The 24,665-nt window shown below is 43.6% G+C and overlaps 1 protein-coding gene and 1 pseudogene across 1 annotated transcript in view; one reads left to right on the top strand and one right to left on the bottom strand.

The window, feature by feature from the left end:
* Positions 1-24,665, bottom strand: part of LOC136627280 (oocyte zinc finger protein XlCOF22-like) — a 357,854-nt gene that overhangs the window by 42,691 nt on the left and 290,498 nt on the right. The window lies entirely within an intron of this gene.
* LOC136628680 (zinc finger protein 729-like) overlaps positions 1-24,665 on the top strand; it is a 90,109-nt pseudogene that overhangs the window by 17,562 nt on the left and 47,882 nt on the right.

Raw genomic sequence — 24,665 nt, 5'->3', positions numbered from 1 at the left:
CACTGGTTTGGGACTATGGTGGAGGGGAAATTGTGGGTTTTGGGACGATGGTGGAGGGGGACATTGTGGGTTTTTGGACGATGGTGGAGGGGGACATTGTGGGTTTTTGGACGATGGTGGAGGGGGACATTGTGGGTTTTTGGACGATGGTGGAGGGGGACATTGTGGGTTTTTGGACGATGGTGGAGGGGGACATTGTGGGTTTTTGGACGATGGTGGAGGGGGACATTGTGGGTTTTTGGACGATGGTGGAGGGGGACACGGTGGTTTGGGGAGGATGGTGGGGAGGGCACTGGTTTGGGCTGCTTTGTGCACTCGAACTTCACCCTTGTGTGTGTTAGACAAGGCTACGTATCTGTTCTTGCTCATCTGATGGGATATACACCTACTTCATACAGTTACTTCCTTAGAAAAATGCCACTTGTGTGCTCTTGTTGCTCTTCTGGCACCACTAGTAGTTGGATGCCTTACGCTGTGAGCTATTTGGTATTTTTCAGTCTCCTAACTTTTTTTTCTTTCTTTATTATGTATCTGCTGGTAACCTTGGGGTTCGGTCACCCTTATATTGCTCTGTCTGTCTTACAGCATCCTTGTATGATCAACTTGACGTCACCTGAAAGATTCGTTTTTTGTGGGGGGGGGGGGGGGATGGAGGGAGGGGAGGGGGCCTCTACTGCAGGCCTATAGTATTTTGGAGTATTTCCCATGCATTTAGCTATTTTTGTATGTCTTGTCTAGTCTTTACAGGAATTACATGGACACAGTATCTTTTTTTTTTTTGTTTTTTTTTGTTTTTCCTTTGTTTCATTATGTCCATACAGTATTTAGAACAAGGTGTAATGGCTGCTGGATATATGGTGTGTTTCACATTTTATCTTTTATAGTTTATTTTGTTTACTAAACCTTCCTGAATTAGATGTGAGAGGGGCTGTCCACCATCTTGGCAACTTTGTGGCTGGAGTCCCCATCTGCAGTAGATGGTCCTCTTCATCCAACAAATGGGACACCGGCCATACTTGTGGGCCTTCTGTGCCATTACTGGCAGACTGGATCGCAATTACAGCCGGACTTCCATCTGGAGCCGCGGCCTGGATTGGTGGCTGTGTGGCAACCTCGCCATCCACATCCAGCAGGAGGCATCCAGTCTGTGCGCTCTCACCACGCCGCCTGGGAATACATCAGCACAGTCCTCTTAGCTGAGGTTTCTGACGATGCTGGGTTGAGGAGTAAACCCCTGGAGGAACTATAACCTGATGAGAACCCTTGTGTCCGCTCTCTGCTCGCTGCAGTTGTATTATGATATAGACAATTATAGAAGACAGCATGTATTCCATCATTGTGTGTCTATGTCTCTACAGATGGACCCAGTAGGAGAAATCCACAAAAGAGACGACCCTGTCCACTGTATTTCCAGGACTGTCCAGAGGAAGACCCCAATGTGCCAGACAAGCAGCAGGTAGATGACCCTAAAGTCTCACCAGAGTCACCATTAAGTGACGGACCCAAAAAGATTATTTTACATTTTTCTTGTTTGTTTAGGATGAAAATCTGATTGGTATTAAGATCGAGGTTATCGATGAAGATGAAATGGATATAGAAGCCGAACATCCGTGTAAGGAGGGGGGCTTTTATGGAGGGTCTGCTGGATACTTCCATCGTCTCCTCACATACAATCTATTCCGTCACTGTGTTTCCTACAGATGGATCTGAAGAGCGAAATCCTCCGGAGAGACGTCCCCGTCTGTATCCACAGGACTGTCCAGAGGAAGACCCTAATGTCCCGGAGAACCAGCAGGTAGATGGCTGTAAAGTCTCACCAGACTATCTCCATAAAGTGATGGAACCAACAGAGCATTTCACATTTTTTTTCCTGTCTGTTTAGGATGAAAGTCTGATTAATATTAAGGTTGAAGTTAAAGATGAAGCAGAAGAGACGGATATAAGAGCCGGTTATCAGTGTAAGGAGGAGAAGTTTCATGGAGGGTCACCTAGATACTCCCATCATCTCATCATGCCATACAATCTGTTCCATCATTGTGTTTCCTACAGATGGATCTAATGAGAGAAATTCCCGGGAGAGACATCCCCCTCTTCTGTATTCCCAAGACTCTCCAGAGGAAGACCCCAATGTCCCGGAGAGCCATCAGGTAGATGATGCTGAGCCCTATACCATATCTACATAGTGGTGTTGTGCAGTCATAGATCTTCTCATAGATTCTGGTGGTTTCTTTTGTTGATCTGTTAGATTTTTGACTCATGTCTTTAGGGGACACAGAAGAACATGAGGGTATAGGCTGCTGCCACTAGGATGCAAACACTACTTTGAAAAAGTGTTAGCACGCCTACAGACCCTGAGCCAATCTATTGTAGCCCATTGTTTGTAGGAGATGGACCTCCTTGCTTTCACAGTTTTTTTTTTTTTTACCTTTTTATAATTTTGTTTTACTTTTGCTTTTTCTCCCTTCTAGGTGGGAAATAGACTGGACATGGTCTCCTTGATTGTCCCCAAAAGGGGAGGGCAAAAAGTGCTGAATTGTCACACTGTTAGTCTTTTCACCTATAAGACAAAGTGAAGCAAAGCAGCCGAGCACCCCTGTCTCCCAACAACCATAGGGTTTCCCTGTAATCCTTGCTGCCCCCCTGCAAACTCGCAACTAGGTTTAAAATGCTGAATGACCCTGCTGGTTCCTGAGGGAAGCTCAAGCTAAAAGGATGACTATGGGGTATTTCAAGATTAGGCCACTCGATTTCCCCCTCTGCCACCCCCAATGTTCCCTACTTCTCCCATGTCTTGCATAGTAATCCTTCCCAGAAAGGGTTCTCCTGACCTTGGGTAGCTCTCCCCCAGCCTGCCTCTCCTCCTGCCTGTCTCACCGCTGCCCCGAGCCCTCCATTGTGGGGTCCAACCCACCACCTCCTTGCACAGTCCCTCTCTTATGAACGCTTTCCTTATTTTTGTTCTAATCAGGCTCACTCTATTTTTCCCGGGCATTGCTTCAAATTTAGCCAGCAGCTTCCCAACCTGCATCACCAAGCTTCTCCTTCCTACTTTCTTTTCAGGTGTCTTGCAGGCGTCTTTTTCCCCCCAACAAGTCTTTCCTCTATTTCTGGCCTCCACACTCCAGGTGACAAATGTCTCCAGCCTACTCTAATAGCGGCCTCCTCACATGGTACTAAGCTGCACTAGCACAGATCATGAAGATTCCTGAGCTTTACGTAATCTACAATGCAGACTCCCAGTTCAGCCTGGCTTTGGTGTAGGGGCAGGTCTTTTTCCGCACAGCACGGGCTTATTCTACCCAACCTTCTCCCTTGGCGCTGGCATTGGCATTGGGCACAACACTTCTGTTGCGATGCTGCTTCCTTGTTTTATGCCTCACTTTTCATGCTTGCCAGTCTTCACATCCACAACACTATGACAGCAAGAATACGGTCTCCGACTGTCTACCGGCGTCCTTGTATTCTCAACCAGGGTTCACCTGAAAGATGGCTAGAAGGTTGGAAGAGTGTTTAAACTAGGGACTGGAGGAAAGGGGAACCAGAGAGATAAACGAGAAGATAGTGTAGACAGGTACCTGGGACCAATATCCCTTTTACACAGGACAGCAGTCGTCTAAACGACTGCACGAGCACTGACATCACCACTAACAGCATTGGCAATCATGCAAAGCATTTGGACAGGCAGATTTCACCGCTGGATCGTGGGCTTCTTGCTCAGTGCTTCACCTTCAACGTGAAGCGCTGATCGGGTAGGGTTAACATTGAGCGACAAACTCGCAATCCAGCGATGGCTTTTATACTGACTGAAAATCAGCGATAACAGCTAGTGAACAAATAGTAAAAAATGTTTTTGCATTTACACTGAACAATTATCACTCAATTTTTGTCGGTTAAATGAATTTTGAGCGATAATTGTCCTATGGAAATGGGGGTGGAGAGGTGGGAGGGGTTAGTAGAACTTAGAACTGGCAGAACAGTTAGTAGGGATACACTTAAATAACCAAAACTAGAAGGGCACTAATGCCAGGCGTCTGCCGGAGAAGGGCACTAATGCCAGGGGTCTGCCGGAGAAGGGCACTAATGCCAGGGGTCTGACCGACAAAGTAGACGAACTGGAACTAATAATGTCTGAAGAAAACTACGACATAGCAGGAATAACTGAGACTTCTCTGGATGAAAACTCAGACGGGGTGGTGAACTTATAGGGTTACAGTTTCTTCAGAAGGGATCATAAAACTGAAATGGGGAGGGGTTTATCTTTATGTAAAATCCTGTTTAAAGCCCACATTACAGGAAGATATATGGGACGGAGCTAAACGGGGATGTCTATGGATAGAAATACATGGAGGTGAAAACAATAATAAAATCCTCATAGGGTTTTCTAAAAACACTAAATATAACAGAAGTCACTGAAAATCTATTACTGAGGAAAATAGAGGAAGCAGCAAATCACAACGAGGTAATTATTATGGGGGACTTTAAAATACCGGATATAAACTGGGAAGCTGAAACCTGCGGATCTCATAAAGGTAACAACTTTCTGTCGATTACTAAAGGTAACTACCTTACCCAACTTGTATAGGAGCCGACTAGAGGGACAGCTATTGTGGACTTAATATTAGCCAACAGACCTGGCAGAATAACGGGTGCAGATCGGGGGCAATTTTATACGGGTGCCACAAAAATACTAAACTTTAGAAAGGCAAAGTTCGATCAGCTTAGTGATGCTCTTAACTGTATTGACTGGGATAATGTCCTTAAAAACAAGAATACAGACAATAAATGGAAATGTTTAAAAACATCCTAATTACTTACTGGGAGCGGCTCATACCTTTCAGGAATAAAAGGGTTAGGAATAGAAGAAAACCAATGTGGTTCAATAAAGATGTAAATGGGGCAATAAACAGCAAAAAGCATTTAAACTAATAAAACAAGAAGGCAGCGAAGAAACGCTAAAAGCCTATAAGAAGAAATAAATGACGCAAAAAGCAGCAAAGATGGAGACAGACACTTATTGCCAAAGAGAGTAAAACTAACTTTAACCTTCTCTAACTATATAAATAGTAAAAAGATTAATACTGAAAGTGCTGGCCCTTTGATAAATAATGTAAGAGAAATTGTAGAGAGCGATAAGGAGAAAGCAAATCTATTAAATAGTTTATTTCCCAGTATCTTCAAAGAGAAAAAGTCAGATGCGATGCAGAGTGATAAAGTAAACTCTCTGCAAAATGTCACCAGTCTAACTAAGGGAGGGGTGCAGAGCCGTCTTGGAAAGATTAAAATGGACAAATCACCGGGTCCTGATGGCACACACCCCTGGGCTCTAAGGGAACTAAGTAATGTGATACACAGACTCTTGTTTCTTATATTTAAGGTCTCTATAGTGACAGGGTCTGTTCCACTGGATTGGCCGATGTGCCAATATTCAAAAAGGTGTGAACAAGTGAATCTGGAAATTACAGGCCGGTAAATCTTACTTCTATTGTGGGTAAAAAGTTTGAAGGGTTTCTAAGAGATGCTAACCTGGAGTACCTCAAGGAAAATAGCCGAATAACTCTGTATCAGCATGGGTTTATAAAGGGTTGCTCCTGTCAAACCAACCTAATCAGCGTCTATGAAGAGGTAAGTTCTAGACTGGATCGGGGAGTCGCTGGATCTTGTGTATCTGGACTGTTCCACATAAAAGGTTGGTATATAAAATGAGAATGTGTGTAAGGGGGTAACTGCTCAGTGATAGACAGCAGAGGGGGGGTATAAATGGTACATACTCTAATTGGATCACCGTTATTAGTGGGGTACCACAGGGGGCAGTACTGGAAGGGTCACCATTACTAGTGGGGTACCATAGGGGACAGCATTGGGCCCTGTTCTTTTTAATACGTTTATCAATGACCTGGCAGAAGGTTTACACAGTGAAATAGCAATATTTTCAGATGATACAAAGCTATGTAAAGACATTAACACAAGAGGACAGAATGCTGTTGCAAGAGAATCTGGATAAGTTGTATATAAAGTTCTGCACACGGGCAGGAAATACATGTCAATATTACATACTAAATTGGAAACCACTGGGGACACCAACATGGAAAAGGAGTTGAGGGTCTTAGTTAATGATAAGCTTAATTGGAGCAACCAGTGTCAGGCAGCTGCTACCAAGGCAAATAGGCTCATTGGGTGTATCAGAAAAAGTCTAGGGGGGGGAAGGTTGAGAACATTGTTCTTCCTCTTTACAAGTCAATGATCAGACCACACATAGAATATTGTAGACCGTTTTGGGCACCGGTACTCAAGAAGGACATATCAGAGCTTCAGCGGGTACAAAGACGAGAAACTATGGTAATAAATGGAATGGGTGGACTACAATACCCAGAGAGCTTATCAAAAATGGGGTTATTCACTTTGGAAAAAAGACGACTAAGGCCTCCTTCCCACGGACGGATATCCGCCGCGTAATACGCGGCGAAAATCCGCCTCGTTGCCCGCAGCTATTAGGTTCTATTGAACCTAATAGCTCAGTGCTCATGGTGCGGAATTCCATCGTGGAATCCCGCACCGTGAAATCTCCCGTCCTCACCCGCGGCATGCTCTATTTGCCGCGGGTGTACGCGTGTCCGGCTTCCATTGCAGTCAAGGGAAGCCGTCCGTTCACGCTATCTTCCGCTGTAGCACAGCGAAAGATAGCGTGAAATCGTCTCTCCGCCTATCGCCGCCGCGTCATATGACGTGGCTGGCGTGTCATATGACACGGCCGGGCGCGTCATGTGACGTAGCCGTCGTGTCGCGTCACGCCGAAGCATCATGCGGGACCCAGGACGCCGGAACCGCTTGTAAGTATGGGGTCTCAGGGGGGCGCCGTGACGGGCTTCGCCGCGGAATATTCCGCGGTGGAGCCCGTCATGGCCATGTGCAGCCGGCCTAAGGGGCAACCTAATAACTATGTATAGATATATCACAGATCTCTCCGATCATCTATTATACCCAGGACTATGACTGTAACAAGAGGGCGCCCTCTACGTCTACAGGAAAGATTTCTACACGGCATAGATGGGGGTTCTTCACTGTAAGAGCAGTGAGACTGTCGAACTCTGTGATTGATGACATGCTGATGGGGAATTCGATAGAAGAGTATAAGAGGGGCCTGGAGTGTAATAATATTATATAACTGATTACTCAGAAGGGTCGGTGATCCGGGAATTATTCCGATTGCCAGATTGGAGCCCGGAAGGATTTTATTTTTTCCTTAGATGAGGAAAATTGGTGTCTACCTCATTGGGGTTTTTTGCCTTTCTCTGGATCTACATTGGTGGGGGTAATAGTCTGAAGTGGATGGACAATGTCTTTTTTCAGCCTTACATACTAGGTTACTGAATAGTGGACCTTCCTATGCAGGTAGCCTCTTTATCCTCTGACAGTGAATGCTGTGGTCGGTCCTTGTGCTCAGTTCATACTAATTTGTGTCCTCATGTTTCTGCTGCTGCTTTCCACCATTTTCAGAGAGATCAAGGTAAAGGACTACCCATAATTCCCTTCCTACTGATCTGGATTCATCAGGCATAATACACCCCCGTCATTTCTGTTCTGCTGATCTCATCAAGCATTAGCCTCCGGGGAATGACCTTTCTCTCTCGGGGTTCATTCTTTCGCCAGCTCTCTTTAGATTTCCTTCATTTTGAATGACTCTTAAAACCACAGTCCTGGAATGCCTTGGTTATTCCAAATGAGTCATGGCGTCCATGCCAATGGACAGAGGTCTTACCCATCTCATGTCTGTCAGAGGTTTTAGAAGTCATTTTTCCAATGTGAAGGAGGTGTAAATGACACATCCCTCCTCCTATTTTTTTCCCCCTTGTACAAGATATTTTCATTGCCTCTGGGGATGGGTTTAGGGTCCTGTTGGACGGGACGACCTCTCTGGGGGAGATGCTCACCAGACATTCCAGCAATAATTGCTCCAGTGCTTTTACACATGAACGATTACCGCTCAGTGAATGGGGGCGGATAGGGCTGGGAGCTCTTTAGCTATGCATAAACCGAACGCCGAACAAATTGTCTGCATGCTTTTACACTGAACTACCGTTGTTTAGATTCTTGCGGATTGCTGGAATCTAAACAATTTGTCGGCTCATGAAAAACTTCAGTTTCCTCCCTGGCTTGTGGGTTTTTCTCAATGAGGCTCTCTTTATCATAATTACCACAATTCTATGTAACTTCGTTCTGGTCTTGCAGTAATTAGTCATCTTCTTTTGAGCCTCCATTCGAGCTCTTTTTGGCTTCTTCATGAATTTCCTTTTTATGGCCGTTGCCTCCATCCAATGCACTTACAAGTTGGCTATTCCTTCTGCAGTTCTCTATCCGGCTCCATCTTTCCTGCCGTTGGCGGTCTTTCTCATTCTAGGAATGCGCTTCGCATTTTATAACCTGTCTGAAGGTCTTCGGATATGTCTATCTCTTCACCGGTTTCCTCCTTGGTTCAATGCTTTGTTGTCCTTGACAGCATCCGAGGCTGCTTTCTGTTGTTTCTTGGATCAGGGTCCCCATTTGCACAGAGCATTTCCTATCCGACTCACAGCTCAGTTCATCAGACCTGTAGCGGGCCCTTTAGCGCCATCGAGCCTCTGCCTTCCAGGTGTGTAACGCTTCTTCCGTCTCGTTTCTCCACACCTTATGAGGTTCTGTTGTTCAGACACATCTGCATCCTCGTGGTCACATGGCTCTGCAGGCAGCAGTAGATTAGAGGACTAGCTGTGCTATGTCATCTTGTTCCCTCCCCCGAGGACTGCTTTAGAAAGCCTCACATAGTCCACTGTGTCTCCCAGGCTCCATGCAGCAGCCATGTAAATGTATGTCCTTTCTTCTGCCAAAAATCGTTGCCCCAGAGTGGGTCCAGTACCCAAAATGATCTGTTGCTATCAGTCTTTGGTCGCGGTGCACTGATTGGGACATGATTGGCTCAGCTTCTGATGATGTGATTGACACTCCAAAGGAAAGTTTACTGTAGTAACAAACTTTCCTGACATTCTAATTCTTTAAAACTTTCTCTCTGCACTGCCTCTGGTCAGTGTGAGATCGGAGGAGGCAGAAGCCGCACATACTGTTCAAATGGCACATTAATTCACCTAATCAAGTAAATATCCGTAGTTAATACCTAGGTGGGTGGGATTTAGGTGGTATAAGTGATTGTTTAGGGTTGGTTTTCTTTTTTTTTTTTTTATTTACTGGAGCGCAAAGTTATTACATCAATTGGTGAATACATTACTTACACTGTCAGTATCACTTATTGTTTTGTATCACTTCACCAATTTATATCAATTCATCTCTTTATACTAGTTAAATATATTAGTTCTCTTTAAGGCCTCATGTCAACGAGCAAATTAAAAGTTTAAATCCGCAGCGTTTTTTCTGCACGCGGAGCCGCGCTCCATAGGGATGCATTAGACACCCGCAGGTAGTTAAATACCTGCGGATGTCATTTTTCCGTGCAGGCGCGGGTCCCGCGTGCAGGAAAAAATCCGGACATGCTCCATTTAGGTGCTTCTATTGAAGCCTATGGAAGCCGTCCGGATCCGCAGGAGACCCGTGCCTGAGTTAAACTCACCTGCTCCGGGTGATGCGTGTCTTTCTTCCTTCGCAGCCGGTGGATGTGCCTGGCGCATGCGCGCGTCACGCAGCCGGCGTGCCAAGCACATCCGCTAGGCCCAGGAGAGAAGATCCGGCCGCGAAGAAGGGAAGACATGCATGGCCCTCTGCAGGTGAGTTATTCTTATTTTCAGCGCTTATGTCCGCGGGGCAGGAGGGACCCGCTGCGGATTCTCCATGAAGAATCCATAGCGGGCCTGATTTTCCCCGTGGACAGGAGGCCTTACACTTACATATTTCTGTAGGGCGTGAGGGAGTGCTGCAACAGTTCATCAGATGTTTTAGAATTTTAATACACCTCATTTTATTGCTACTTGCATTAATTGGATACATTCGGTGTAGCATGAAAGTTTGCGCAAATGAGATATATATATATATAGCATTTTTTTTATCAAGTGAAGATTATGTCCCCCTGCTTCCTCAATGACTGTGGGGAAGATTTAGCAAACTATCTTATAGTAAGTATGTTCCTTGTTGCCCATTGCAGCCAATCAGCGCTTAGCCTTTGTCTATTAATGAGCTCAGGTAAAATGAAAGTTAATCTCGGTTTGGCTGTTATGGGCAACAAAGGACTATCTTACTGTAAGTTTGATGACTCTCCATTCTCTGGTTGCGTTGCATGGTATATCTACAGCAGTGTTTTCGCTATTAAAGTTCCAACCCGCGTAAATTGCCAATTTTTTTTCTTGCCCTCCAATTAAAATGGATGGACATTTCTTTGAGAAGACGCTCCAGGGTATTCTAGCTGGTACGAGTAACACCGATGTCATCAAGTTCATGAAACAGCGCTCGTTACTGGCTGCCAACCTGGCCTGCGAAAAGTGCCATCAAGCTCTGCGTTGGCTCGCTCGGCGCCAGTGTTCTGACGGATATTCTTGGAAGTGTATTAACAAGAACTGTGCCTCATCGTGGGTGTCCCTCAGAAAAGGCTCCTTCTTTGAAAAATCACACATCTCTCTGAAGAAGTGGCTGCACGTGTCTTACCTGTGGTGTGCGGAAACCTCAGAAAAACAAGCGGCACAACTGACCGGAATATCCGAACGCACCATCGTTGACGTTTATAACTATTTTTGTGAAGTGTGTAGTGTCTATTTTCGTACTAGCCCCGTTTTGCTCGGTGGCCCCGGTCATTATGTTCACGTTGATGAGTCTTATTTTAGTCCTAAAATAAAGTGCCATCGCGGTCGTGCCCCGGATCACGAAATCTGGGTCTTTGGGATTGTGGACACATCAACAACGCCAGCTGTTGGGTATATGGAAGTTGTTCCTGACAGAAGCATTGAAACCCTCCTTCCTATTATTCGACGTGTGGTGCGGCCCGGTTCAACGGTGCACAGCGATTCCTGGGCTGCCTACAACAATATGCAACCAGCACTGAACTTCAGTCATGAAGGGGACAATCACACTGATCCAAACTTTCGATTTGTTTCTCCAACTAGTTCCCAGACACAACATATAGAGTCTTACTGGAATAAATGTAAGGCTCATATCAAGATGAAAAGGGGAGTACTTCGTGATTTGCTCCCAATATATCTTAGGGAATTCATGTGGCGAGATCGGTTTGGCAAAGAAGCATTTAACACTCTGCTTCTGCATATTGCAGAGCAGTTTCCTGTTTAGGATTATGCAGTATGATTGTTTGTTTATGTTCATGTTTATAAATAAATTCAACATTGGTGTCAAGTGAAGTTTAAGTCCTAAGCTCTTTAGGGGGACATAATCTTCACTTGATCCATATTTTCTAATCTATTCATTCCTGCAACACATTTATATAGACATTACTTTGGGTGGTTTCATGCCTACACCTGAGGGGAGCAGGAAAGGGGAATCCCCGTGGCCGAACGGCTCCATCTTATGACGGAACGGAACCCACTGCCTATAAAGATAGTCCCCTACTTGTGAATGTTTGAGTTACAAACTTCACAAGATACAAACAAGCCTGTCTTGCAGTCTGATGTAATGCTATAGCATTACATCATACTGTGCAGCGATCGGACAGGCTTCTATCAAGCCATGCTATAGGCACTCTGCAATTCTGACAGCGGCATTTAAAGCGTTAACAGCTCCAATGAGCGGCGCGGCTTGTCGGAGCTGCTGCAGCCAGGTGTTGGCTGTAAGAATCAGCCTGCACCCAATGTTGTATGGCGCGGGATCCACCTGCAATCTCCCTCCATGCAGGCATTTGTTCGGACATACAAACAGCTTCCTGGAACGGAACCGGTTTGTAAGTAGGGGGCAGTCTGTAATGGGGTCTGTTCAATTTTCTCTCAGCTGCCCAGCTGGCTTGATATGCGGCGTAACCTTCGACCGGCAGTTCCAACGCAGATGTGAACCCACCCTTTATATTTTTCATAGTGCTTTTAATTTCACTTAGGATTAAACAAACCTAAAACAATTGCCCATCAGTTGTACACGGCGGAGGAGGCATGTGTTATGTCAGATGGTGACAATTTTGCGAGACTTGCACTCAGCGAAAGTGACCACTCAAAAGGTCATTCCAGTCCATACTCAAAGAATGTCAAGGACTAGTATGGAATACGCGTTTCGGGGAAGAACCCCTTCGTCAGTTCGGCTGGATAGGACAACAGGATGCCTAGGGGTGACACGATTCCAAAGATGTATTGGATGTGTCGGAGGTCCTGTGTGCAGGAGGACAGGGGAGAAAAAATAATTTCTGAAAAAATAATAAAAAAGAAGTGCTTTCACCATCACACATTGGACTTTGATCTACATCTTCTAGTAGCTTAGAGGGTTGCTCCTCCATACCAGTTCTTTTCACATCCTTTTTGCTACACTTACGCCCACACTGGTGGAGCGTCATCTGGTTGGCAGCACCTCCACCATTCAAAATACTCAATCATTGAAAACTCTTTGTACTCCATAAATATTCCACCCCCCTCACTGGGTCTTGCTCCACCCTCCTTTTTCATTTCTTTCACTCACAAGGACTAGTATGGGGGAGACAGGGCTGTTCAAGAATCCTCTACAAATCCAAGTCCTCTGTCCTGTACAAGTGAGATAGCAAGTACAAGCCACATGCCTAGTACGAGTGAAGGTGTCCCCTCTAGTCAACAAGGGAATATGCAATTGGATGTACCATTTCCAAGATGGGAGTCTACAAATGTTGTTACTCCATTTGCCTCTGCCTTTAAAGGAATTGTAACATAATTTAGGGTCGCGAACGGCTAACTGCAACAACCAGAAAACTTGCTAATCCATGGTGGTCACTGCTCCCCCTGCAGTGACGTCACATGCGCGGTCAATGCTCCATTTCAGTGGGGCTGACGGAAATCCCTAAACGGGTACCGTAGCAGTCCCATTCAAAGGGAATAGAGCTCTGGTACAGTAAGCCCACAGTGAGGAGGATGGGGGACATGGGACTCCTGTTCTTGAGATTGGTGGGGGTCTCGGCAATGAGACCTCCACCAGCAAGTTATCATCTATCCTGTGGCTGATATAATGCTATTCCAGGTGTAAATGTGGACAGTGTTGTACCTGTCCTTTATTTTTTTAACTGGGTCATCATGAATGGCTTCTTAGAACATTTCACCTCACAGACAGACTTATATGCCACTTAATTTATCACAAAAAGTCTAGACTCCTCCTATTGTGCTAGAGAAAACATGGACGCCTACAAATCCTCAGGAACTGAAATAATCTTCAGGCCTCATTTTTGCCACAGGCTTGTTAAAAACAATACAAGTACATGCTTTTAAAGGTCCAACCACTTTTCTAATCACTAACGGCTTCTCTGCGATTCTTCCAAGAACACAATATGAAATGCTGATGAGATTTTGGTATAATAACAGCCAGCGCCCCCCTAAAAATACCCCAAAATGTCAGATTATACTAAATTAGACCCATAGTCAAAGAGCTGTCAGAATTATTGTTAAGGCTTTATTAACCCATCCTAAACCTGATCATTGATGAGAACCTTGTAGAAATCAAAGGAAGACTTCATATAGAATTCTATTATCTAAAAGGGCAAGAATTGTAACAAAAATCTATAAAATGTGCAGCTTATTGAACCCTCCCATATGGGCTTAATGTGTTTATCAAGGAAAAGGCAGCAAACCTAAGCCACGAGGATGCCCTCACTGTAGAGGGACAAGTTGTTTGGGAGCGGGTCTGCCTGTTACTCCAAAAAGGCTACATTCCATATGTAGATATACCTCTTTTAACAAGTTTGCTTGGAAGTAACACGGGGGTTTGTGGGATCAGTCTGTAAACCCAGTAGGGGTATCCACAATCCCTAGTGAATTTAAAGTATGCAGGGGAGTCGGATGGGGTTTGCAGTAGAGAGCTGCTTGCCTTTATGTATAAGGATAAAAAAAGATAGTGTCCTCGGTTCAGTCCACACAGGTGCCACACCAACCGTTGTAGAACTGAGTTCCCTTGTGTCCCACAGCAGCACAACCAAGGGGGTTAATTACTGGAGCAGTGTCTACATCTTGGGGTGATTAAGGTCTGATCCAGCTGGAATGAGATTTGCTGTTCAGCTTGAAGCTTACTGCACCTATTTATTGACTATTAGAAGTTAAAATTTTGGGTCTCGGAGGAGACTGCTGCTCTTGGGCCGGTCAATTTCGAGTTTCAACATGCATAAGGGCCCTTCCTATAGGGGTATCTTCTTGCTAACACCTGTTGGTTGTGCTGCTATAAGACATAAGGGAAGCATTGATTATCTGTTTTCCCTTTGTCCTTACAACAGCACAAGCAATATCTCCTAATGATATACGGTTACTTTATAATAATCACAGAGTCAAAGGGGCTAAACATCCTCCTTATAGGGTCAGAGGGCTCTAGTTTAATTTGATTCATTTAAAATTCCATCTGTTTTAATTGCCGACAGGGGTGTAATTAACCCCCTTGGTTGTGTTGTGGTTAGGGGAAACAGATTATTAATCCTAATCAGTGCTTCTTACTGCCCTAAAACAAAAGCCTATGCCAATCATTGACTACAATATACACATGGATGAAGCAGACCAAAATTTGCAATGGAGAACAGGATTATGCATATTGCGTATTCTGAAGATGATGAATTGGTCCTTGGCGGCAGTGATTTTGATCCTGATTTTGACCTAAATCAAGCCATTCTCATATTATAAGAGAGCAAGGAATCGGATGAGGAGGCTGAAGATAATTTTGTGCCAGTTTCTACTGCCAGTAAACAGACTGGAACATCAACCAAAGAGCTGCCATGCAACAACGTCTCACTGTTGGAGTGAAGACTGTACAATAGAAGAGAAGACATCTAAAAAAGCAGGCGGAGATGGTATTGCCTTAAGTGGAAACTCAACCGTACTCGCCATTTCATGAATTTGTAAGCTCCATACCAGTTTGTCAGATGAAATCCTGAAACTTGTCCATGAGTATGTATTTGTGAAGTATGGAGGGTTTTACTTTGGTACCAGATGAACTAATGAATTACCTGGGAATATGTGCCCTAATGTCACTTGTTCATATGCCTTCAGTGAGGGACTATTTGCCTCCTGTTATAGGCAATGAACTGATACGAAAGACAATGAGTGTCAAGAAATTTGAGAACATTCGAGCAGCTCTACATTTCAATGGTATTGAAAAAATTATTCCAAAGGGAGAACTAAGGCCTGAGACCAATTATAGACCATTTGCAAAAAAAACTGTTCAGGTCATTTCCTATGGAAAAGACCCTTTCAATTGATGAGCAAATGTTCCCCACAAACAGTAGAAGTGACCTGAAACACTATTTCCCAATGAAGCCTTACAAATATGTCTCGTATTTTCTTTGTCTTATGTGGGGCCACGGATGGGTATGATTTTAAGATTTATATGGCTAACAAAACAAAGCAGAGAAACTGCTTCCAAATTAATCAGAACCAGGGGCAGCTAGAACTATTGTTGTTTGCCCCTCTCAGTACATTCCATCTACAGTGACTCATAAGTTGTGTTTTGACAACTATTTCACTTCATTGCTGGCACACTTGGCTAAAAAAGTTATTCTCAGCATGGGAGCCATACAAAATCCTATTCCCAGCTCCAAAGTGGCTTCTGAAAAGTAATTGCAACCAAAGCTTTGAGGGTAAGCTGAAAAATTTGTAACAACCCTTGATGACATTAACATAGAATATTTTTTTTAACTCTTGAAAGACAAAAAAAAAGGTCACACTGGCATCAACATTCTGTGGCCAACTGCGATTGGGAGAAATTCTTTGCTTTTGACAGGAAGATCAAGCAAACGGTTGGAGCTGAATGTCCAGATGTAATGAAGCACTGTAATAATCACATGGGTGGTGCGACCTTCTTAAGTTATCCGGGCCATTAAGGAAACTCGATGAAATCTAGGAAATGGTGCTTCAAAAAATGTTATCACCGGTTCAATGTCACCATAGTCAATCTGTTGTTGCTTTACAGAAGAGTTCAAAAGCAAGATCACTTTCAACAACCTAGCCATCCGGGAGTGGTAGCACATCCGAAGGCGTGGCAGACCTGAAGCATGGCCATCAATTCAATTGGAACTTAATACAATAACGCAATATTTTTTGACAGGTGATGCATATTCTGCAAATCAATGCAATGAGACCGCCACTGCTCCACCCATTCCTGTTTTGCTATCCACATCTGCAATAGAGCCCTTAAAAGTGTCCGTGAAAGATTTCCATTAAGGTATTTCTTCAAATCTTTTTGCCAGGTTGCAAAGAAGATTACACCTAAATGTGGCCGTCCATCTGAGACAATTGGGGAGCAGATCCAAAGAAAGAAAAAGGTCCAAGTGTGCACATCCCGCCAACAAAGTTGTAAAGGCAGTTTCTCATATGTGCAAGGCGAGAAGTATGCCGTTGGACTTTGTTTTAGCAAGCATAACAACTGTTTTGAAGCCTTTATGAGTAGTGGGTATGTGGCATATATTCCACAAATCCTTTTGGGATTCCACGTTTGTGGAGAAATGATTCAGATCTGATGCAAAAATATTCGGGTCAAAAATGATTTCAAAATGAATTTTGTACTAAGCTCATCTTGCTTGATCTATGCTCAATGGTTACGTTTAACTATATGTCTTTGGATCTATACTGACCCATATTAATCATTTGGACATTTTTTTAGTGTTTTGGCAGCAGCATCTTCAAGTGTTGGATGGGGACTGAAACATTTTCGAGCACCATTTGGGTTCTTAATGACTCGGGATGTGCCTCTTATTTTGGGCCGTACTTCGTGCCTAAACATAAGATTAGGGCTGCATTGAGCATGTTTCTGAACACTGGAGAAATGATGGAATAATTTCAGAGTGCATGCCTTATTTTCATGATCAATGTACAAAAAAACCTTTAAAATTACATCTGTGAAAGAAATACAATTTTATTTTCATCTGTTTTGCAATAATTCCTGCAAAAGAAAATTGTGCGATTAAAATCGGTCACCGCTCAGTGAAAACTTTAAGAGGTGTCGTTTTTAAAATGGGGTCACGTCCGGGAACTTTCTATCATTCTGATACCTATGAGCCTCTGCAAACTGGCTCGGTGCAGGAAAACAAAATACATGTCAAGACTTTTTTTTTTAATTAATGTTAAATTTTTAAGTTTCTTTAATTGCTCCAAAATATTTGAATTTGCTTCCAAAATACACAGATGGAAATATATATTTGATAACAATGTGTACAGTATGGAGGTAGATATGTCATATAAAGCAGTGGAAAATATTAAAAACAGGTTAAACTTTTTCCTTAGAATTGGTGTCTTTTTATATACAGAAATCTTCTCTATCTACGTTTACCGCCTACATAAAGTACAAAGTGTGGTGAAAGAAGTCAAGGTGATCTGAATGTGTAAAACCTTTACAAAGATATTTGTTAAAATGAGATACTAGATTTCCAAAATTTGGCTTTGGCCATTAAGGTACAAACAGGATTGGTCAATGGTTAATGGGTTCCTGTTCTTGGTTTTCACTGTTTAACTATTGTGTTGGCTTCTCACTGCTCTGTAGGAGGAGCCAACAATCTTGTGGCTTGGTGTCCACTTCCTATTGCAGTAGCTATACCCCAAGGTATTCTATGCCCCCCTCCCCCCCCCCCCAATGAATACGGGAAGAAAATAATCCTACAAGTAACAAGTAAAAACTCCTTCCGCCCCCTCCCCAAATCCCCGTCCCGACTGCTGTGTCATACTGAATTAATATTATATCTCTAATCAGGAGGAAGATCTGATTGATATTAAAGGGGAGGTAGAAGAAGAGAAGACTGTGGGCGATCACCTGTGCAACAGTGAAGTTGAGGGGGAAGAGAGGATGATGGGCAATAACTCATGTAAAAGTGAAGTGGAGGAGGAGATGCCAGTAGATATTGCCACAGGTATGTAATAGTGGATGTAGAACGTGAATACAGAGCTTTCTTAACCCTTTCCAATCCACTTACTGATGTCTTCCTACATTCTGATTGAAGCTTGTACAGCTTCAATGTCAGAAGACATCCGACAGGGTATTCTTACTGTCTATTGCCAGCTACTTTATTGTTGGAGCCTCTCTGGCGCGCAGACTGGTTTTAGCTAGTAGATGGCACCATTGTATAACAGCAAAAAGAGAAAGCTTTTTGGGAAACCTTGAATCCAAAATTGGATTGGAAAGGGTTAAATACAACCCTCTGGTTTCCGTATGTCTTCAGGATATTTCCATAGTACAACCTTAGGCCGCAGTATCACCCAATCAGATCTGCACTGTAATCTAATATGCACTAAATTACTCTTATGTTAACGTCTTCTGGTTGGTCTCTTATTTAAACAGGCATATTGCACCTAAAAAACTTAATGTGCGGTCTGACATGCATGGACCACGCATATTGTATGTTCTATCCTCTTCCGTTAAAACAGATGAAAACACAATGGGGATAGCACCTTGTATAAATAACAGTAATAGTAGATGAATGAAAAATTAATAAGAAAGGACTCACCTGGCATGGACGACAAACCGAAGGAAATAGTCCGTCATCACACCCAAAGTCCTAGTTGGCAGGTGTTTCCTATGCACGTTGGCATCCAGCACCGCAGAGCAGCAGAATAAATCCCAAATGGCAAATTTCGGTAGTAAAATAAAATAGTGAAGTACAAAAATAGCCGCTCTCATAAGAAATACATATATTAATGAAAATTTACTAAGAAGGGAATCTATCTCTAGAGACCCCCTCCTTGAAGGTATGGAAAAGCCGTTTAACAGAAGAGAGGGCTTAAGGTTGAAAAATGTATTGCATGCAGAGAAGACAAAAAATGCAACGCGTTTTGGCGACCCTCCATCGCCTTTATCAAGCATGACATATACTGACACAAAGAGATGTGTAAATAGGTATGGCAAGACATTGCTCTAATACAAAGGGGAGGGGATAATAGCAATCTAATTAAAAACTTTATAGATTACGCAGTATATATTCAAGACAATCAAAAATGTTTAATTTTACCTTTTGGCAATGCTATGTCCAGGAGAAAGCATTTTCAGCATTTGATATAGAGATTTATTGTAAGGACTGATGGTAGAAACTCATGTAATAAGGGGGTTAATGAAAAGTATTCACTGGGACAGCGTCCTTAACCCTTTCCAATCCAATTTGATCCTGGTTTTCCTAGGGGGCTTACTCTTTTTCTGCCGTTAAACAGCACTATATGCTGACTAAAGCCAGTAGTGCATGAGGTGACACATTGGATAGGCTCCAAACTGCAGAGAGGCTGGCAATATAGAGTAAGAGAACCCCAACGGACGTGTTCCAACATCGGAGCTGTACAGCCTAAAATCATAATGTCTTCAGACGTCAGACAGTGGATTGGAAAGGGTTAAAGGCTGTTAGCATGAATGGGCTGCACGCCGGAGAGCACCGGTGTACACAGCCTGTTAAAACAGATGAGAATAGGACATTTAGCAATATTTTTTCATAAAGGCCCCCCCACCTCCCGCCCGTGCAAAAATGGGCATGTGAATCACTTTATAGGCTATTATGGCAATATGTGCTGTCCATGGAATGTAATAACACACAACACGAATATGCGCCCATGTGAATAAGTCCTAAGGGTCTTCAAAAAGCTTTTAAAACAGCTTTAAAGATGGTGTAGTTTGAAGAAAGTGAAATTATGAAATATATGTTTTTTATCCTCACAGAAAATTGCTCCAAAGAAAATGTCATAGTATTTGTACATGAAATAGAAGATGATGAAGATATCCCACATCTCTCTTCAGGAGAAAGCCTTACAACCCTTGATGTACATCCAGAACTTCACAGTCCAGACCTGTCCTATAATCCCCCTAATCAGGAGGAACCTTTTCCTGAACAATCACGGATGGTGACTACAATTACAGGTGTGAAAGGGGGTGGTAAACAGTTTACAAAAAGCTCAAGACTTCTTTCACACAACCCTGAAGAAAAGCCATTTTCATGTTCGCGATGTGGGAAGTGCTTTACAGATGAATCAAATCTGGTTAAACATGAGAGAATTCACACAGGAAAGAAGCAGTATTCATGCTCAGAGTGTGGGAGGTGCTTTATTACTAAAGCCAGACTTGGGGATCATCAAAGTATCCACACAGGAGCAAAGCCGTTTTCATGTTCAGAATGTGAGAAGTGCTTTATTACTAAAGCAAGACTTAGGGATCATGAAAGAATTCACACAGGAGAGAAGCCATTTTCATGTTCAAAATGTGGAATGTGCTTTACGAATCTATCAAGTCGTCTTAGACATGAGAGAATTCACACAGGAGAGAAGCCATATTCGTGTTCAGAATGTGGCAAATGTTTTGCACGAAAAGCAAATCTTGGTAGACATGAGAGAGTTCACACAGGAGAGAAGCCATATTCATGTTCAGAATGTGGGAAGTGCTTTACTACTGAAACCGGATTTAGGGATCATGAAAGAATTCACAGGGGAGAGAAGCCGTTTTCATGTTCAGAATGTGAGAAGTGCTTTATTACTAAAGCCAGACTTAGGGATCATCAAAGATTTCACACAGGAGAGAAGCCATTTCCATGTCCAGAATGTGGAATGTGCTTTACAGATAAATCAAGTCTACTTAGGCATGAAAGAATTCACACGGGAGAGAAGCCGTATTCATGTTCAGAATGTGGGAAATGCTTTATAAATAAATCGGATTTAGCTAAACATACAAGAGTTCACACAGGAGAAAAGCCATATTCTTGTCCAGATTGTGGGAAATGCTTTACAGATAAATCTGCTGTTGTTAGACATAAGCGAATTCACACAGGAGAAAAGCCGTATTCCTGTCCAGAATGTGGAAAATGTTTTACAGATTTATCAACTCTTGTTAAACACGAAAGAAGTCACACAATAGCGAAGCTGTATGTATGCTCACAATGAGGAAAATACATATTACTAAAGCCAGACTTGGGGAGGTGGGGGGGTTAGGGGTTATCAGAGAAGTCACACAGAGGAGAAGGCATCTGTAAACCATTTTCCACATACGAAATTTAGAAACTCAACAGAATTCACACTGAGAATAAACCAGATTCTTGTTTGAAATGTAGGAAATATTATAAGAGCAAAAATAAAAGACAATTACAGACATTAGAGCCAGAGCGTTTGTTTCTTGGAGTGGAATTAGCCTGAATCTGCCAAATACCCAAATTACCATATATACTCGAGTAGAAGCCTAGTTTTTCAGCACATTTTTATGTGCTGAAAAAGCCCCACTCGGCTTATACTCGAGTCAGGGAAGGGTTAAAAAAAACAAAAAAAAAACTTTATAGTCACCTCCCAGTTGGCGTCTGTGTTCCCAGCGGTGGTGCGGCAAGCTGCTTGAATTCCTGTGTTCCCGGTGGCGATGTGGCAAGCTGCTTGAATTCTCCCCGCTGTCATTCCCCAGCGTCCTCTCTGCTCGGCTCTGTCATCTACTGCCGTCAACGCTGTGATTGGATCGAGCACCAGCGAATCACAGCTGGCACTCAATCATTCACAGCCAATCAATGAATGACATTTACTGATTGGCTGTGAATGATCGAGGCCCGGCTATGATTGGCTGGCGCTCAATCCAATCACAGCGCTGATGGCGGGGGATTTGAAAGTCGAGCATGGAGATGACAGCGGGGAGAATTCAAGCAGCTTGCTGCACAGACACAGACACCAGCTGGGAGGTGAGTATGGAGGGTTTTTTTTTACCCAGTATATACTCGAGTATAGCTCGGCTTATACTCGAGTCAATAAGTTTTCCCAGTTTTTTGTGGTAAAATTTGTTGACTCGGCTTATACGCGGGTCGGCTAATATTCGAGTATATACGGTATATTTCTGTGAGGTCCTCTATGATCATTATACATGGAAGAAAAGTATTGTAGATAGAAGATAAGAAAAGCCCTATTTATTATCATAGCAGTGATGCTGAACGGTCACCATGGTCCTTTTACCCCAAACAAGAACCTCACAATTCTCGTTTGGCTGAACCAATGAGCTGCTGACCATCACCAGATTGTTCACCCTCATGGAGCCTACTTACACAGGCTAATTTCTGTTGGGAATCATGATCTTCTCGTTAACGTCTCGTTCAGCGTTTCACATTCCTGTGTGAAACATTGAACAATCAGTGTTTAAACAACGAGATGTCAGCGAGCCAACAATGGTTTTCATGCTGGCTGAAACTGAATGATGACCAAGAAGTGCCTGCTTCTCGTTGGTCATTGGCTCATGTTTAAACGGAACAAATATTCATTTTCATTGGTTTGAATGATTTTTGCAATGATTATTGTTCTGTCTAAATGCAGTATTACAAATTGAAATGGAGGGAGAGAGGACACTGCTCCAGTGTACAGAGGAAGGATACAATAGGAGGTGGTAGGAGGGATATTGTAGGCTTCTCTGAAGAGGTGGGTTTTCAGGTTCCTTTCCAAAGGCAGCGTGTTCCAGAATATAGATGATGCTCGGGAGAAACCTGGGATACACTTGTCAGAGGAGTAGACAAAAAGACAGCAAAGTACAATGTCTTGGGAGGACTGAAGATTAAGTGTGAGAAGGTATCAGGATATTAGGTCAGAGATGTATGGGGGGGCAGGTTGTATATAGATTACATGTGGCGGGTATCAGGATATTAGGTCAGAGATATTTGGAGGGGTCAGATTGTGGACAGTCTTGTATGTCATTAATAGTAGCTTGGATTGGATTCTCTGACGGGCAAATCGAGAATGGCATGGCAGAGGGAAGAGGCAGGAGAGTAATGATGGAAGAGACTTATTAACTTGAAGCAGAGTGTAGGATGGATTGGAGGCCTTAGAGTAGGACACTACAGTAGTCTAGGCATGAGGAAGGAGCGTGGTCAGATGTTTTTGAGTCCGACACAGCAGAAGATGGTGAGGACCTGGATGTGAAATTTGAAGGAGAGGATGAATCAAAGGTTATCCTGAGACAGGAGACTGGGGAGAGTGCCCAGCCATTCATGGTGATTGAGAAGTCTGGTGGGGTGATGAGAGAAACATGATGAATTCAGTTTTCTCCACATTACGTTTTAGAAAGCAAGAGCTAAGCAGCAGAGAGGTGACATCTGGGCCAGAGAGGTAGATTTGAGTATCATCTGCATAAAAATGGTACTGAAAGCCATGGGATTTTAAGAACAGTCACAAGCCAAAGATATTGAAGACGACCAGGAGGTCCAAGACAAAGGCGGAAACCAACATATCTTCTTGCCTTGTGGTGTGAGGGGCTGGGGGGTCCTTCTTTATGACATCCTTATACAGATCCTGGTGTCCTCCTATATACTGCCACTCCTCCATGGAGAAATAGATGGTGACATTCTGACACCTAAGAACCTGACCACACAATATAGTCCATAGAAGAAGAGTAAGCGGCAGCATGCATAATGTGCAAAAAGTTCAAGTGATTTTATTTCTCCCTGGCATACATTTTCTAAGTGCTACATTTTAAACTCAAAGCATCTTTGTCACCCTGACCCCTATTGTTACGGTATAATGTCCCATATTACCTGCAGTGTCACCTCTCGTCAGCAGCTCCGCCATCTTCTTAGTGAGATCTGCTTTTTGCTCTGTGATGGGGCCCGGGGTCCTGCTCCATGCTCCCAACAGCTTGGATGATGAAGTCACCAAGTCACACACTGTGTTCTTGACTGCCGTGTATGTACCTGACTAGCTCACTAGAGAGCGCCAGGTATCATGTGAAAGGGTGCACTGATGGAGCAAAGAATGGTGAGCTGAGGGGAGGGATTTCTGAGACATACTAACAGAGGATATAATGCTGAAAAAAGACGTATGTCCATCCAGTTCAGCCTTTTACACACCAATGGTGATCCAGAGGAAATCAAAATAAGACCTAATGAAATAGAAGCCAATTTTCCCCATTTAAGGGAAATCTGGCAATTGGAATAATCCCCAGATCACCGCCCCTTCTGAAGTTATTAATGATTATAACTAGAGATGAGCGAGCGTACTCGACCACGCCCCTTTTTCACCTGAGCGCTGCGATTTTCGAGTACTTCCGAACTCGGGCGAAAAGATTCGAGGGGCGCCATGGGTGAGTGGGGGGGTTGCAGCGGAGAGTGGGGGGGGGGGGGGAGTGAGAGAGAGAGGGCTCCCCCCTGTTCCCCGCTGCTACCCCCCTCGCCTCCACGCCTCACCCCACCCCCCCGGTGCCCCCAGAATCTTTTCACCCGAGTACTGAAGTACTCGAAAATCGCGGTGCTCGATCGAGTAATTACTCGAAACGAGTACGTTCGCTCATCTCTAATTATAACATATAATATCGTATTGCTCAAGAAAAGCATCCAGGCTGCTCTTGTACTTGATTGAATTTGCCATCACCATCTCTTCAGGCAGAGAGTTCTATATTCTCACTGTTCTTACAGCAAAGAACCCCTGTACTGACCTCTGATATATCTATAGTTATTAGAGCACCCCCTTGTTACAGTCCTGGGTATAATAGATGATGGGAGAGATCTCTGTACTGACCCCTGATATATCTGTACATAGTTATTAGAGCGCCCCCTTGTTACAGTCCTGGGTATAATAAATAATGGGAGAGATCTCTGTACTGACCCCTGATATATCTGTACATAGTTATTAGAGCGCCCC

This window comes from Eleutherodactylus coqui, chromosome 5 (assembly GCF_035609145.1).
Source record: "Eleutherodactylus coqui strain aEleCoq1 chromosome 5, aEleCoq1.hap1, whole genome shotgun sequence".
NCBI classification, from domain to species: Eukaryota; Metazoa; Chordata; class Amphibia; order Anura; family Eleutherodactylidae; genus Eleutherodactylus; species Eleutherodactylus coqui.
The sequence above is the reverse complement of the archived record's forward strand: the minus strand, read 5'-3'. Positions and strand labels throughout refer to the sequence as shown.